Source organism: Rhea pennata, chromosome 23 (assembly GCF_028389875.1).
Source record: "Rhea pennata isolate bPtePen1 chromosome 23, bPtePen1.pri, whole genome shotgun sequence".
Classification (NCBI taxonomy): Eukaryota; Metazoa; Chordata; class Aves; order Rheiformes; family Rheidae; genus Rhea; species Rhea pennata.
This window is the reverse complement of record NC_084685.1, coordinates 4,953,757-4,969,950: the sequence shown is the minus strand read 5'-3', so window position 1 is coordinate 4,969,950 and position 16,194 is coordinate 4,953,757. Positions and strand designations below refer to the sequence as shown.

Here is a 16,194-nt window from a genome sequence, read left to right as displayed (position 1 = left end):
GGGGAACCCTGCAAGGTCCGGGGGGCTCGGGGGACCCTGCAGGACCCGGGGTCCTGGGGGGGCTCGGGGAACCCTGCAAGGTCCGGGGGGCTCGGGGGACCCTGCAGGACCCGGGGTCCTGGGGGGGCTCGGGGAACCCTGCAAGGTCCGGGGGGCTCGGGGGACCCTGCAGGACCCGGGGTCCTGGGGGGGCTCGGGGAACCCTGCAAGGTCCGGGGGGCTCGGGGGACCCTGCAGGACCCGGGGTCCTGGGGGAGGGGGGGCTTGGGGCACCCTGCAAGGTCTGGGGGCTTGGGGGACCCTGCAGGACCCGGGGTCCTGGGGGGGCTTGGGGCACCCTGCAAGGTCCGGGGGGCTCGGGGGACCCTGCAGGACCCGGGGTCCTGGGGGAGGGGGGGCTTGGGGCACCCTGCAAGGTCTGGGGGCTCGGGGGACCCTGCAGGACCCGGGGTCCTGGGGGAGTTCGGGGGCTCGGGGGACCCTGCAAGGTCCGGGGGCCTGGGGGGTCCTGGGGGAGTTCGGGGGCTTGGGGGACTCTGCGGGGTCCTGGGGGAATTTGAGGGTCTGGGGGACCCTGTGGTGTCCAGGGTTTGGAAGGGGGCTGTGAGACCTTGCAGGGTTGGGGGGTCCCTGGGAACCCTGCAGGCTCTGGGGTCCTGGAGGGGTGGGGGTGCGCTGAGAGAGCCTGCAGGGTCTAGAGGACCCTTTGGGGTTGGAGGACCCCAGGGGATGCAGCAGGGTCTGCAGCAGAGTCTGCAGTGTCCTGGGGAAGGTTCCTGAAGGACTCGGGGTCTGGGGTCCCTCTCAGAGACCTTGTAGGGTCTCAGGTCCTTGGAGAGCTCTGAGGGGACCTTTGGGCTTGGGGGGGACCAAGGGTCTGGGGTGCCCTTGGATGGGGTTTCTTGAGGGACCCTATGGGGTCTGGGGTCCCCTGCTAGGGGATCTGAGGGGGACCCTGCAGGGTTTGGGGGCAGTACAGGGGATCTGCTCTCAGCACCCCACTCCAAGGTCACCTCTCAAAGGCAGGTGGGTTGAGAGCAGCCCTTCCGCCCTGCCTGAGCCCCCTTGCCCCCCAGGGACCTCAGCCCTACAGGATGCTGGTGGAACCCACACCTCATGTCGGGGCTCAGGGGCAGGAGCTTAAGCCCCTGCCACGCAGGAGGAGCTGGGGGGCCATGGGCTGCCGTCCCCGGACGGTGTTTTTCAGCTGTGGACTGTGCAACCTCGCGGGGACGGAGAGCTGAAGACGACCAGCTCTCGCCACGTTTGCCTCCCAGGGGGCTTGGCCCAGGGCCGAGGGATTTTTAAGATCGGGTTGATGACGCTCAAAGCTGCTCCGTGCTGATGTTTCCGCTCCGAAGCGAGTCTGGCCGGGCACCCCGGTACCTCTGAACGTAACCGCGCAGCAAACCACGGCCTTGCAGCAGCGGCACCAAGGGCTCTGGAGGCGCGGCGAGGCGGAGGTAGGCTGAGGACTCAGCATCCCCCTCTGGACGGGAGGCCACGGCCCCGCTGTCCCCCTGCCACCGGGACCAACCTGCACCACCGGCCCCGAAATGGCCTCGCGAGGGAGGGCTGGTACCTCGAGCCGGCCCAATGGCGAGCATCACTTCCATGCCGCAGCGGCTGTGCTGGCAAAACCCTCCGCCAGCTTTCGCAGGACACGCAGAGCTGCAACGTCTGCAATGCCCGGGCGAAAAGCATTAATCGACCCTGCAAACGAGCTGCGGAAATGGGGGGGCTCGGACACATCTCGCTTCACTGCACCAAGCTTTCGCGGTGGCTTGTCCTCGACGCTGCATGAATTCCTCCGTCGTGCTGGAAGATCGTCACCCACCCTCTTTTTTTTTTTTTTTTTTTTTTTCTTTTTTAAACTTGAAGACTTGGGGGATTTTACTGACTCATGAATGTGCAGAAGCTACCTTAATATGAGAGACAGCAGGTCTGTTATGTAATCCTTGCTTCTCGCGGCCGTGCCGGCTGGTGCTGCAGCCGGACTCGCGTGCCCACGCGGCGCTGCCCATCCTCTGCGGCGGGAGATGCTGGCAGCGGGCACCAGCATCGGTAAACTTTGACATATTTTATTCATTCTATGCAGCATCTTTAGGTGTTGGCTGAAATACGGTGGAGAGGGTGATTATAACAGGGATTAGCAACTAAGCCTCAGTAATGACATGTAATTAATGCTGGAGTGGATTTCTCCAGTAACTCACCTCTTCCTTGCTCCATTCATGCTGGGGGCTTGGAGAATGTGGTATGAACTTCCCTGCATCAGAAATTCCCATTTTGGGCGCCTGCACTGCTGGGGTCTCTGATGGGCACCATGCATTTGTATTTAGATATATATGCATGTGTGTGTGTATATACATATATACACACACGAGTCTGTCCTTCTGTCCTGTAAGGTCAGCAGGGACATGGAAGGGCAGCAGAGCCAGGAGGGGCCGAGCTATCAGCTCAGCTTCAGGGTGACTTCCAGGCAGGAGACAGTGCTGGGTGGGAGTTTATCTTTTCCCCGTTAATCGCCGCTTTTAGGCGATGATTTCCGTGCGCGCGTTCCCTGGTTTTAATGCCATCCTGCTCTGAGCTCACAGATGCTCTCAGGCGAGGGGGAGTTAAATGCCGCTTTCTGGGCAGCGCATCCGTCATTCAGGTGCAAATCTCATAGCGTAAAGCCGAAGGGAAAAAGACTCCCCCTCCTTGCAGTCACCTTTTCTCGGGCTTTCCCTGCATCCCACATCCTATATCCCTGCTCTTACACACCAGGGGATGTACCACCTCCTGGCTGAGCAAGCGGTAGGAGAGCTGCCGTTCCCCCGGCTCCGTTTTGCTCAGCCCTCGCCCCCAGCCTTTTACCAAACCCTTCGCACCCCAGGCTTTGCTGTGCGTGCACAGCCCTAATCCCGAGCAGGCGGCGTCCTCCTGGAGCCGGGTGGAGAGTACGATGCTAATAGCAGCTTACAGGTTTCAGCCAGGAGTTGGGGACACATTATCTCTCTCCCAGGCTTTCAATTAATAGGAAATGTACAGCTTGGGCTTAAAGCCTTCATTTTTTCCCCCTCCCTGGTGATTATTTGCAAATCAGCTTTTGACCTGATTATAGCAGAACCTGCTTAAAGGAATTGCAGGGAAAGACCTTAAAAAAAAATCCATTAAACCAGCAAGACCAAAATCATTCAAAATCCTTTGATCAGCGACTCGTCCCCCCTCCGCTTTGGTCTCGGTACAGTTGCCATCTCGTCACAGTTTGCGTTTCTGCAGTAGCTTTTTGCTGGGAGACTGAACATCACATTCATTGCAATTCCCAGATGGAAGCCACACGCTTTTTTCCCATTTCCCTAACCAAAGAGGAGGCCGATGCAGTTGGTGAGGGTGGGTGGAGGAGCAAGGAGAGTCCAGGTGTCCTGAGGGCTTAGTCCCTGCAAACAAGCACACTTCCAGCTCCGGCGATGACGCCCTCCTGCTCCGGGGAGCTGCCGCGCTCGGGCACCGGGGATTGCAGAGGATGGGAGGTGGCAAGTTGTGGTCCTTCCCGGGCCCCCACTGTTCCCACCCAGGGCAGCAGGACGTCCTTTCCGTTTTGCAGGCAGAGTTGCCTAGAGAAGATGCTCTTAAAATACCCGGGGTGACAGAAGGGAGGTCGACCATGGTTGCATCCACAACCCGGTTTTAAGAGCAGCCAAATAACAGCAGCATCCCCAGGCTGATGCTGGGAGCAATTACTGTTTTGGGGAAAATAAATAAAAATGTGGTCCTGGGGGCTGGGGGACAGTGGGAGAATCCAGCCTGCCTGCAACGGTGCCACGGGGGTGCAGACGCGGCTCCCGCGGCGGCTCCGGGCTGCGCTTGCGCCCACGCCTCCGCGTTTGCTCTCCGGAGGGGCAGCGAGGAGCCGTGCGGCAGCGCCGGCCCGGGGCGCGTGCCGGTTTCTGGAAGCAGCCCGGATCCACCTGGGATTTGGGAGGGGGAGCCCACGGCAACGCCAGGCCAAAAGGAAAGCGCAAGGCGGGAGCCTCCCCGGCCGAGGGCGCGCGGGGCTTTACGTAACCCGCGTTTGCATTTCTGCCCCTTTGCTGACAGCCACTAATAATGTTACATAAATAGCACCAACGCTCGCTGGCTTTATGAGATTATTTTCCCCCCTTTCTGAGGTGGGGGGGGGGAAGGAAAAGAAAAACCTGTGACATGTTAATACCTAATCCAGGATTTTCTCCTTTTTGCTATTAACTTCTGCGGGGCTTGTGCCAGCGGAGCCAGCTGGGGGAAGCCCGAGCAGGGCAGGGACGCGACGGGTGAGTCCCCGGCAGCAAACGGTCCCCCGCGCCGCCGCCGCCGGCGAGGCCCCAGGAGGAGACGGGCCGCGGCGCGACGCAAGAGGGCAGCGTGCGAGCCGCCGTGGCACGGTCCGGCACCGCGCGCGCCGAGCCGGGCGAGGACGGGAGCCGGCGGCCGCCCCGCGCCGAGCGGGCCCGCTGCGGGGGGCTGCGCTGGCACTTAAAGGACTTTTCCCCTCCAGCTGCCGTTAACCCTTTCCACCTGGGCCACCACGGCCCGGAGCTGACTCTGTCCCAGCCCTGATTAGAGGGTGGGAATTGCCCTGTGGTGCCTGCCCGACCCCTGCAAGCGCCTGAGCCCAGCCTGCATGTCCCCTCTCCCCGCCCCAGACCCCCTCTCCGGGGTAAGCTGGAGGCCAGGCACCCGCTTTGGGGCCTTTCTGCTTTCCCACGGCCAGAGCGGTCGGCCCCGGGGGGGGGGGGGGGGTCGCCCCGTGCCTGGGAGCCGCTGGGCTTTGGGGGGAAGCCGGGCCGTTCTCCCGGCAAACTGTTCCAAATTGCACTCTCCGAACGTGCGGGCACGGCCCAGGGGCCGGATCCAGCCAACCGTTTGGGCGGGGTTCAGCACCCCTAAGCACCCGGGCAAATTTGCCAGACGCAGCCGCGCGCCCGCTCCCCCCCCCCCCGGCAGCGGTCGTCCCCGGGGGCACTCGGGCGAGGGTCCTTCCCCCGCCGCCTCTCCCCGCGTGGGGCCAGACCCCGTCCGGCCCTCGGCCCTGGCCGCTTTCCAGGTCTCGGCAGCTTATTTCCGCCGCTCGCGGCTGCCCGGCTCGTTCCCCCAGCCCGCGTTACTGTGGTAAGCTCATCTTGGTCCAGTTCTCCCTTCCCCGCTAAGCTCTTTAAGTCACTGAGCTGGTTAAACCCCAGCAATCGTTTTGTTTTGCCCCGAAAGTTAATGTATCTAATTCTTGGCGGTCCCGCTCCTGGCGCCCACACCGGGATGCCGTGGGATAGCCCCCGGCACGCAGAGCCGGAGCCCTCCCCGCTCTCGGCCCGGCTGATTTTGACCGCAGCAGCCCCACGTGGTTTTAAGCAATTAAAGAGCGTTTAAATATTAAAACCATTTTTTGGAAGGAGACTGTGCGAGCTGCGGGCTTGGGACCGCCGTCCTCGTGGCCTCTCTCCTCCCAGGCGGCCGGTCCGGAGACGGCCGGATGGCAGCGGCGGCGTGAGTCCAAGCAGTGATTTTCCAGGGTTCAGATATCCCGTCTCTCCCCTCGGAGCCGGACTTGGCTTGAGCACCCCCCCGAGCCTCTCGGCGGGGAGCAGCCGCCTGCCGCCGCTCTATTTTCAGCCCGGCTGCCCCGATCCGACCCCGCACAACCGGGCTGCTCCTTCCCGGAGCCCGCGGGCGCTTCCCATGACGTGCTCCTTGGTGTTGTCCGGTGGCTCGTCCTGGGATGTGGCCGGAGCGGGTGCCGAGGCTCCCGTGTCCGTCCCGGTGCACCTGCGAGCGCCGCTTTCCCGGGTCCGGGCTGGCTGATGGAGGAAGGGCTGAGCCCCGAAACCACCCTGAAACCTAGACGACAACCTGCTGCAAAGGGCAAAGCGCGTTCAAGCAGCTTAACCTTGGTCCTGGCCCTTCTCGCGCACGCCGGGGCCTGCAGAGCTGGGAGCAGACCCCCCCCACCCCCCCGACACACATATTTCTGCAAATCCCCCTCCCCGAAGCAGGGCCGGAGGGAGGCTCCCCCGCCCCCGGCACGTCTCGTTAGCCGTCCCTGCTAATCCTCGGCGATCCGGCATGCCGGGAGATCTGTAACCTGATCACGGTTCGTTGAAGGTTTTAAAGAGATTAATTCCCGGGAGCACCGGCCATCGCAGGCGGCGGGCTGCCAGCCCCCCGCTCCCCGTCCTCGGCTTCTTACAGCCTCCCGCCCCTGCCACCCTCCGAGACGCGGCAAAAAGCAGCCCGAAGGCTTCGCGCGGTGGCGCGGACGCCGGCGGCTATATCGGTCGGTGACGGGCCGGAAAGGAATCCGTGGAGGGGAGCCAAGCGCCGGCTCCTCTCCGCTCCTCTTATGGCGAGGAGAACCGGGCGAGAGGGGCCGCGGCGGCCCCGGGCCGGAGGAGCAGCCCCGGGAAGCCCCGCGCGGGCCGAGCGCTCGCTCGGCGCCTCCGTCCCGCCGCGGGAACGTCGCCGTCCCACCGCCCCCGGCTGCTCCGACGCGCCCGGAGGGGCGACGGCGCGGGGCCGGGGGAGCGCGGAGGCGCCGGCGGGGCGCGATCGCGAGCGCTCGGCATCTCGGCAGCATGGAGGAGGAGGAGGAGGAGGAGGGGGAAGCGCTCGCACCCGGCTTCGGCGACTCGCTGGGAGCAGCGGGGCCGTTAACCCGGCCTAACCTCGGGCCTTCCCGTTTTCCTGACACCCGCTTAGCTCTGACCCTCGAGGCAGGCTCCACCGCGCTGGAGGAGCGTGCAGCAGCGAGCGCCAGGGCTCGGGGACGCGGGGTTTTGCACCCAAGGCAGGTGCTGGGGACATTTGGGGGTGGCTGCTCGTTGCCACAGCTTGCACAGCCCCTTCCCCACACACCTCGGTCCCAGCACCGCTCGCACCCTGGCAGGCCGAGCTGGATGACATCCCTCTCCGCTGGAGCACGGCAAAGGTGCTGAAGGCAGAGGCCGACCCTGCTCCGGCGCTGCAGCGCCCGTGGGACGTCCCGCGTGGGTGCCGGGCACCCGGCTCGGCCTCCCGCGGGCGCCGCTCGCCCCGGCGCGTCCGGGCTGGTCCCGGTGAATCAGCCCTTGCGCAGGCTCCCTGCCCTGGTCCACCGTCGCTTCCAAGAAAAACAGGGCGGATGGGGAGCGCGCTGTACCCGGCTCCCCAGCCCGGGGCCGGGTGTCCCAGGCTCCGCGCCAGCTCCGGCAGGAGCAGTGACATCCCCCTCGCCCTTTCCTGCAACTTCCTTAGGGTTTATTTCTGATTATTTTTCACAGGATCCTGACCTCCCCCAGCCTGTCTGTGCCCTCGTTCATCCTTACGGCACACGCACAGGCTGCAAACTCGTTACCCTCGGGGAGAGCAGTACCAGGGAGCAGGAAACACGAGCAAAGAAGAGGAGAAGCAAATTGCTACCCAGTGACCGTGAGCAGGGTGCACCGGTGTCCCGGGCAGGGCGCAGCCGCCCCGGCCGGAGCCCGGCTTCCCCGGGAACGCACCCCAAGCCGCCGCCGCTGCTGCCCGGCCGGGCCGGGGCACCCACCGCCCCTGCTCTTTCCCACGTGCTGCTGCTCTGCTCAAATATTTGCTTTGGAAAGCGCTGCCTTGCCCCGAGCCCCGCAGCCAAGGCTGTCCCTGGCAGGGAGGCTGCGAGCGCCTGGCGCCCAGAAGGATCCCGCTCCGGTGCATGATCCCAGGCCGATTTAGGGAAAACAACGCTCGGCATCACCGGTCCTCGTTAACCCCCTCGGGCGAGGGGCCGGCTCGCGCCCGCCGGGGCTGGGGCACCCCGGGGCCCCCAGCCAGCCCTGCTCTCCTTTGCTTTTCAAAACTCGCTTTTCAGCTCGCCTTGCTCCGGGCCGGAGGACAAGGAGCTCCGGAAGAGCTTCCCGGTTGGAGCAGGGCATGCTTGGATGGTTTTGGAGGAAAAATTTGGGGCAGCCCCACCGCCACCCGCCACTTGTCGTGCTCTCGCAGCGCTCCCCGGCCCTGGCCTCCGCGCTGCCGGCCGCCGGGAGCTGGAACAGCCCTCGGCGTCTGGGACACTGGCTTTTGTTTCGGAGAATAAAGTTAGAGCTGTTACTCAGCCTGTCGCTATTCCAGCAATTCCAGCCTCCACTTTCACTCGGCAGCAGGGAAACATTCCTGCCCGGGACCGCTGGTCCTGCCAAGAAAAATATGCACGGGGTGGGGGTGGGGGGGAATGCGCTCGGGGCCGGGGACCGCCGAGGTGGGGGGACACCCGCGTCCCCCGCGCTGCCAGCCGCGGACCCCGTAAGGGACCGTTCTCGGCCCCATGGGACAGCAGCTCGGCGGATCAACACGCAAATCCCTGCGGTGGCCAAAGCGCGACCGGGTGGCTCGCACACGCGGGGCTTTTTCTCCAAGGCAAAAGCAGGGAAACAGAGGCAAGGCCGAGCTAAGCAGCTTGCCCAAAGCCACACGCGCCGGCTCTAGCAGAGCTGGGAGGCGAGGGCTGGGGGTCTGCAGGTCTTCCCGAGTGCCTGCACCAAGCAAACCGCATCTGTGCTTTTTGCCATCCCAAGGAGAAGGGAAACACAACGCTGAGCTTTATCTTAAATTCCCAGGCCCGGGCTTGAGGCAGGTACAACCGCCCAGGCCATAAAATGAGCTTCTTTGCTGCCAAATGGTTTAAACACATGGTGAGTCACCGGTGGACTTTGTATGATGCTTGAACTCGCACCAGGAGGAGGGGGGGGGGGCGCGTGCGGGGCCGGACCCGCGCGCGGAGGGAGAAGCGCCGCCCCGGCCGCCGCAGGGTGCGCGGGAATCGCACGCAAAATCTTCCCACGCTTCCCCAGACACCCCCTCCCCCCCCCGAGAGCCTTGCCACCCCTCCCGGGGCGGGGGGGGGGGGGGACGGGACATGGGAGGGCACCGGGGTCCCCTGCGATGGGTGAGGACAAGGTGCTGGAGCCCGGAGGAAAAGGCGCGTTTGGAGCCGCGGGAGGAGGTGCCCGGCAGCGGCTTCGTCTCCACGCTCGGGGCACCACGGTGGCTGCCCGGGAGGACGAGGATGAGGACGAGGCAGCTGGGGTGCCGCCGCCACCGCCGCGCATCCCGGTGCCGAAGGGCTATCACCGCGGGCCGCAGCTTTCCATGGAAAGTTTCACGGACGCCAGCAGGGCTGAGGCGACGGGAGCCGCGGGGATCCGTGCGTATCTCTCTGCCCCAGCTCTGCCCTTTACCCGCCAATAGGTAAAGCAAACAGCCTCCCCCCGAGGGACCCCGCATCCCCCCGGCCCCGGCGCGCGGGCACGCCGCTCCCTGCTATGGCCCAACGGAAAAACGCCGCCGCGCTGATAAATTCCCTTCCGAGGTGTTAAACAGCAGCGCGAACAGCAGCCGTCGCCTCTCCCAGCTCCCCGTTTGCCGAGGCCGCGGCGGGCCGAGGCCGAGGTCCGGGCACGAGGCTGCCGGTCCCGCTGCGAAATCCCGGCCTGACTTTGCCAGGAAAGGGGCTGAGCGAGGTGCAGGCGGCTGCGGTTCCCCCCCCCTCCCCCCCGCCGAGGGCAGCGGCTCCCGCGGCCGGGGCTCTGCCGCCCGGCCGAGCGCCCGCGCCGCGGCTCGGCGCCGCCCGGCCCGCCGCGGCTGTTCCCCTTTCGATTCGCCCCAGTGCTGGCGGGGGGACAGACGGACGGAGAATTGAAACCAAAAGCCAGGTTGCGGAGCACAAGCTGCGGCAGCTGCAAGCTGAGGCTCGACCGGCTGAGCCGAGTGTGCCGGGCAGCACGGCCAAAGAGAGGAAGGAAGCAAGGGAGGAAAAACCCCAGATGGAAGAAAAACGCCTTCCCGAGACCACGCAACCGGTCGTGCCACCATCCCCGCGTCCCCTGTCCCCAGGGACGGCAGCTGGTCCATGGGTCGGCTCCGGCCCCCGAGCGCCCGCCTCTTCCCCACGCTGCCCGGCAGTGAGGGCTCCGACTGCGCAGTCAGGCGGTTTCACGCGGTTTTGGGTCAGGGGATCCGGAGGCAGCGGGAGCCGCAGCCCCTCAGCTGGCCGTGGCGGCCGGCCGAGGCCGAAGGCCACCCGCGGGCACCTCGCCCTCCGCGCGGGCGCCGAGCCCGCGTAGCCCCCAAGACGCGGAAAGCTCCTGAGACACGATCGCTTTTACCCGGCTGCCCTCCGGCTCCCGGGAACGCGCGCGCGCGGAGCAGAAACCCCGGGCGCCGCGGCCGGCGAGAGTCAACACGGGAACAAAGCGAGGCCGGGAGGCCGGGAACGTCCATTCCCGGCCCGAGGGACATCAAACAAACCCCAGCGGACCGTTGTGCCTTTGGCAGGCCCGCGGGTTGCCCGCGGTTTGATCTGTAGCCCGGCGCCGCGCATGGAAAAATCCACGCTGGCTCCCACGGGCGCTGGGTCGGGTCCCTGCAAAATCCCTTCCAGCTCGGGACAGGGGCGAAGCCGCTCGGAGCCCACGTGCTCCGATCGCGTTATAAAAGTTTGAAGCCCAGGAGTTGCAGGTGGATCCCGGCACGGTCGTCAGCTCCAAGTCGAGAAATGGCTTAAATTTAGGCTCACTGCAAGCGTGTCTGTTGGGAAACCTGCACCCTCCGACCCCCAAACGTCTGTCCTGATTTCAGCCCCGCAGGCTAGTCAAAATCCCGCTTGCTGCGAAAATTTCAGCCTGGATAAACCTGTGTTTTCAAGGCTGAAACCTTGCTGAGAAATCTTCGCCAAGCTCTGCCAGAGCCGCTGCACGTCGGACTCGCCTGGGGCATCCTGCCGGACCAGGAAAGAAATCACGTTATTGTCCTCCTGCCACCCTGGCCTTTCAAACCAGGCAGTAACGTGGCCATTTGATTAGCGATAAAGCCAATTAAAAATGAAAACAGGTCACTTGGCTTTGCGCTGCTGCAAGGTTGGCCCGTTGCAAGCGCAGTCGAGAGTACAATATTTGCACACTTTGTGGCTTATGCTCTTTAGAAAACTGTCAATTTAACCTTATAATTGCATTATAAACTCAAGCTATTTTAATGTTACTATCTCCCCTCTCCTACACTCTTCTGATAACCCCAGAGTTATGTACATAAATAACACTAAATTGCTGAAATCTCCTGTCCTGCGCACGGAGCCCGCGCTGGGAGAAAGCAGCCAGGACACAAAGGTTGCTGCAATCTGGAAATACTTGAAGAACAGGGCACGGCAAGGTGAATTTATTACCTGCTGCCTAGCTCTGCTCAGGCCAGGGCCGGCACGGTGGCCGAGGAGAAATTCAAACAGCCCCAGAGAAAGCAAACAACCTCGGCGGAGGCTGCTCGGTGCGCGCAAGCCGCCGGCGCCGGCGGCCGGACCGCTCAGCCGCCGCCGCCCGAGCCCGGCCGCCCCGTCTCGCCGCGCTGCCGCGGGCGTCGGGCTTCCCCGGCGCTGGGCTGGCCGCGGCCTCCGTGCTTCAACGGGGCGTCGGAGCAGCCCGCAAGCCCGAGGCGGCTCTTCGGCAGCGCGGGCGGTTAGGGGAATCGCCGGGTTTGGCCTCGCCGCGAGCCCCGGCGCAGCTCAGTCCCACCGTGCTCCCTGCCTTGCCTTTCCTCTAAGTCCTTCCAGCAAAATATCTCAGGATCGTGTGGAAACGAAGCCCCTCTGCTAGGGGCTTTCCCTCAAATTCAAACGTCCCACAGAGCAGCAACGTGCCCCAGCCCAGACGCGACCATCCATAAGACATTCAGAACAGACCGAATCCACCCAAACCAGTCTCCTCGGCCAGCAGGAGCCTGTGCGCCGTGGGCGCTCCCGGGCGCTGCGCGGGCTGCGGAGGCAAGCTTTCCGGCCGAAACTCTGCGCCCGGCTGGCACGAGGCCTTTCCGAGCCCCGAGACCGGGCAGGGGGCGAGCAGGGCTCGGCAGCGGCCGGGCGCTGGTGCGGGCGCTGCCGTCCCGGGCCGGACCCCTTCGCGGCCGGCGAGCGGGGCCGGCCCCGACGCTGCGGGCAGCGGGGGCTGCAGCGCGGCCCGGAGCCCCCGCCGGGGCGGCCCGCGCTGCTCCAGCCTGCTAACCCCCCCCCTCCCCGATCAGCGTTGCAGCTCACATCGCTGCCGCCATCTAAACGGAGCGCTTAATCCCTGCCCGCGGCTCTGCGAGGTTTTATGTACACGCCTGCGCAGGAGCCCGCGCTCCGCGGCACGCGGGAGACGAGCGGTGGGTGCATTTGTGGTCGTGTCGGCGAGCGTCCCACCGCGCCGGAGAAAGCCACTGCGAAGGTCTCCGGTCTCCCGCCTCGCTCCCTGCGGGGATCAGCGGGCGAGCGCCGGCCCGGCCCAGCCACCCGCGGCTTATCGGGCTGGACCCGCTCCCGGCAGCCTGGCAGAGTGCATCCAGGGTCAGGCGCTGCTCCGGGTCGGAGCGGCAGCGAGACTCTTGCTGCTCCTCGGCTGCGGCGCTCTGGCCCGGCCCTCGCTCCGCTCAGCTTCCCCGCGCTGCATCCGCCGAGCCCGGCACCGAGGGGCCCGGGAGCGCTCCAGTTTCCTCCCGATTCCCGCTCGCGACCGGCCGACGTTGCTCCAACGTGTTTCCCGGAAAGCGGCTTGGTCCGGAAATTGCAGGGCAGGACAGATGCCAGCGAACCCCCTGCACGCGGCTTGCACGTGCACGCGCCTTGTCCTGGGGGCACGCGCCCCCCGCACGCGCCCCCGCTCCCCGCACGCCCCGTGCCAGGCGCCCTCCAAGGCCAAACGCCGGACGGGCCCCGGCCCGGGCGCTCTTGCTGCAGCGGCACTGGGGCGGCAGGAGAAATTGCAACACCTCTTAACCCCCGGAGAGGAGGCAGCGCGGCCGCGAGCGCTGCGGGAGGCGGCGGCAGGCGCCGGGAAGCAAGGAGGACAGCGAAGGAGGCAGCAGCCGCCGCGGAGCCTAATGAGAGGGTGGATTTCCTCAATTATAGGATAACGCGGGTAATCCCGGCTTTCGAAGGTTTATGCAAGCGACAAGCGCCGGGGGCTGAGGCTGCATCCCGGCCACCCGCGCAAACCCAGCGCCTCCTCCGCGGCGCGAGCCGGGAGCTGGCCCCGCTCCCGCCTCCCCTCCGAGCGCCGCCGAGGGCCCCGCGGCCGGACGCGCGCCCTCCCGTCGCGAGCAGCCCCTCTGCTCGGGATCGCCTACGAATTGCAAGGCGGGTCGCAGCACGCAGCGGGGGAGAAACTCCACTCGCAGCTTTATTTTTCTCCCCAGCGCCGGACCCGGCGGGAGCAGGCTCCAGAGGGGAGCGGTCGCAGGGGTTACACGCGGCATATCAGCACCCAGCGTGAGCACCCCGCCGCCCGGAGAGCAGCACGGGCGAGCTCGGGTTCAAGCCCAGACTCGCGGCCCGGCTCAGGCTGCCTTGGTCCTCCGGGAAATCCACGAGCGTTTCTTTGATTCTCCCCAGGGAGCGAGGGAAGAGCTGCTCGTGGATCCGAAACCGAGATTTTCCTCCGCTGGAACCCGGGTCCCTGCCCCGTCACCTGTGAGGCTGGACATTACGCTGCAGCCGGGCTGCATGAAACAAATCAGCAATTAACTAACGAGCGGCAAATTATTGCTATTAGGCCTGACCTTCAGTAACGCCTGCAACGCCCTGCACGTTTCGGGGAGCCGGAGGGCGCGCGGCCCCTCCTGGGGTTGGGTCGGCCGTGACGCACGGCCGCCGCGAGGACGTGCTTGCTCACGCCACTCGGCACCCGCCACGCATGAGCCGGAATATCTGGATCCAACCCCAAATTAGCGCTGCTGGTTCAAAGGCTGCATTCGTCCGGGGAGCGCAGCACCAGGCTGCCGGCGGCAGGAGCGACCCCGGGGCGGCGGCGAGGACGGACGCGCCGCGGCTCCGCGGACGGCGACGGGTCCGGGTGTCCCTCCTGCTTCCCGACCGTTTGCAGTTAGGAGGGGTTTTTTAAGCTTCCCAGGATGGCAGCACTGCTCGGGAGCTCCCTGGCTAAAACACACCCGGGTGGGGAATTACCCTTTCCTGGAGCAGAGGCCGATTCCTCCGGAGCCACGGCGGCAGCGAGAAAACCCCTCTCCGAAGGAGGATGGCTCCGGCCACACTCGTACTTAGCAAATTGCCACGTCCAGGCTGGCATTTCGGGACTGCTGCGGCTGCCGGTGCTGCACGGGAGGAGGGGCGGGGGAAAGAACTGGCTGAACTCGTTACACAGGTGATGTTTGGAAAGGCTGGTTAGTAAGTGGCATGTTAACAGCGTGTCCAGTCTTTCAGGAATGCGTCCAGGCTTCATTAGGGGAGCAGTCGTTAGGTGAGTCACTCCGCGGCCATGCGGATTTAGCTGGGATTTCGAGATGAAACGACCTATAATTGCATATTAGCGGAGGGATGCTTAAAGCAATCAGATGTTCCAGCCCCGCCGCCCTGCCAGCTCCGAGGGGGGAAGGAGGAGGGCGTAATGCGTCCGTCCAGCCCCTCCTTGTATTACAAGGCAAAAATGTAGGCCACGCAAACACCGCGGGAACGCGCCGCTCGCTGCTTTTCCTTTGAAGGCAGGGTGACACTGCTCTTGCTGAAATTGCCTTTCCACAGTGGCAAGATAAGCAGGGTAAATACACCGTGGTGGCAGGACAGGGCAAGGATCAGCCGGGGCTCCGCACGGATGCTGAAGGCAGCTGGTCCCACGCAGAACTAACCCATTTTCGGTCGGAAAAGCCTGCAAGCACTGCAGAGATGTTCCCCTCCGTCACCGGAGAGAAATCTCCCTCTCTGGCCAGAAAGCAGAGCTGGGAGCAGCCTGCTCATACTTGGCGAGGACGCTCGGGAAAAATGATGTGAGCTTTCGGGAGTAAAAATGCATGTTCTCTCTTGCTGTGCCAGCGAGAGATAACGCACGATGCATCACCCTGCACCTCCCCTGGCACAGCTCCATCGCCAAAACCGTGGTCCCATCCAGAAATCCTCAGCTCCTGCGAGCGCCACCAGCACAGGGACACGTGCTGCGCTGGCGGGTGATCTGCGGGGACACCCCTGCGGCTGCCGCCGCCCGAGTGCCAGCCACAACGTATCTCGCACCCTAGTTGTGCAACCGCTGGAGGATGCCACAAGATTTTTGCTCTCCTAAGAAAACGTGGCTTTGTGATGGCTCTGTCTGTCATCCCCGTAATAACTCTGCATCTCAGCAGCTGATTGCAATCAAATTTGTCAGAGACATCAAGTTCCTGCAAGCTCGGGCAGGGGGATGCAGCCAGCTCCCGGAGGAGGGGCCGACCTCCGCTCCCCGCGGCACGTGCACGACTCGGAGCTGGCCACCGCAGACGACGCTCCCCAACACCAGCAGGTACCAGGAGAAAGGGAGCCGGGAGGAACGCAGCTGGGTACCCGGGGAGCCCGGCAGCGCTAGCAGAGCAGCGCGGGGTTTCGCCGGGAGCCCGGCCGCTGTCCTCGGCGGAGCAGGCGAGGGGCTGCACACGCGCCGATCTCTTCTCGTGGCGACTCAAAGGGAAAATCTGCATTTCCAAGTCCAGGCCGGATGTGACAAGTCAGAGGAGGAGAAGGTGGTCGAGCCAGGTGAGGAATGGAGCTTCCCGCGGCGCCTCCTCGTCACCAGCCTTGGGGTCTCCAAGAAACTGCAATTCTGCCTGAACAGACAGTGCACAGGCCACATCCAAAGAACAGGCAAAAGACTTTTAAATGACCCCCCTGCCCAGCGCTAATAGAAGCCAAAATTTTATCTGCATTTCTTTAAACCTAAACCAGAGCCTCAAGCAGACAGCAACTGGGGCCAGAAGATAAGATAGGGGAGCTCGATGAGACAGAACAAGCCACGCGCTGCACGTTTCTCGCTGCTGGCCTCTTCCCCCACAGATGATCAGCCCTCGTGCCCCGAAGGCTCAGCTGCTCTCCGCAGCAAAGGCCCGAGCTTGTGCCATCCTCCAGCAGCGCAGCTCCGTCCCGAGCCGGCTGCCGCAGCTCCGTTGGGAGCAAACTGCCCTCCCGGTATGTCCATATCAATGAAGCATTTGTCTCGTGCTTGGCACCAGGCGTCAGAGCACAAGGGTCCGCGCGCTGGATCGCCTAAACACAGCTATAAATGGAAAGAGGAGCCGCACAGACAGCCTGTTCTCTCATTCGGCATGATCTCAAATAGCGCAGTTAACACCCGCGCTGCCCGAGCGGCTACCGAGGAAGAGCAGGGCTTGGTGGAAACTCCAGCGTACTACGAGAGATAGGCTAATTACAGAGATGAAGATACAGTCTGA

At 64.5% G+C, this 16,194-nt stretch overlaps 3 long non-coding RNA genes across 4 annotated transcripts; 2 read left to right on the top strand and 1 right to left on the bottom strand.

The window, feature by feature from the left end:
* The first annotated feature begins 683 nt into the window (after positions 1-683).
* Positions 684-2,160, top strand: LOC134150372 (uncharacterized). The gene is made up of 2 exons (XR_009960631.1): positions 684-1,463; positions 1,624-2,160. It is a non-coding gene; the product is annotated as an uncharacterized LOC134150372 (long non-coding RNA).
* Positions 2,161-4,240: 2,080 nt separating this feature from the next.
* LOC134150373 (uncharacterized) lies at positions 4,241-8,096 on the top strand. The gene is made up of 2 exons (XR_009960632.1): positions 4,241-4,292; positions 7,272-8,096. It is a non-coding gene; the product is annotated as an uncharacterized LOC134150373 (long non-coding RNA).
* Positions 5,381-15,302, bottom strand: LOC134150374 (uncharacterized). 2 transcript variants are annotated; one of them, XR_009960634.1, is made up of 2 exons: positions 13,952-15,302; positions 5,381-5,868 (listed from the first exon to the last, which is right to left on the bottom strand). It is a non-coding gene; the product is annotated as an uncharacterized LOC134150374 (long non-coding RNA). The 2 variants fall into 2 exon arrangements; XR_009960633.1 differs by lacking the exon at positions 13,952-15,302 and adding an exon at positions 6,098-6,291.
* Positions 15,303-16,194: the final 892 nt, after the last annotated feature.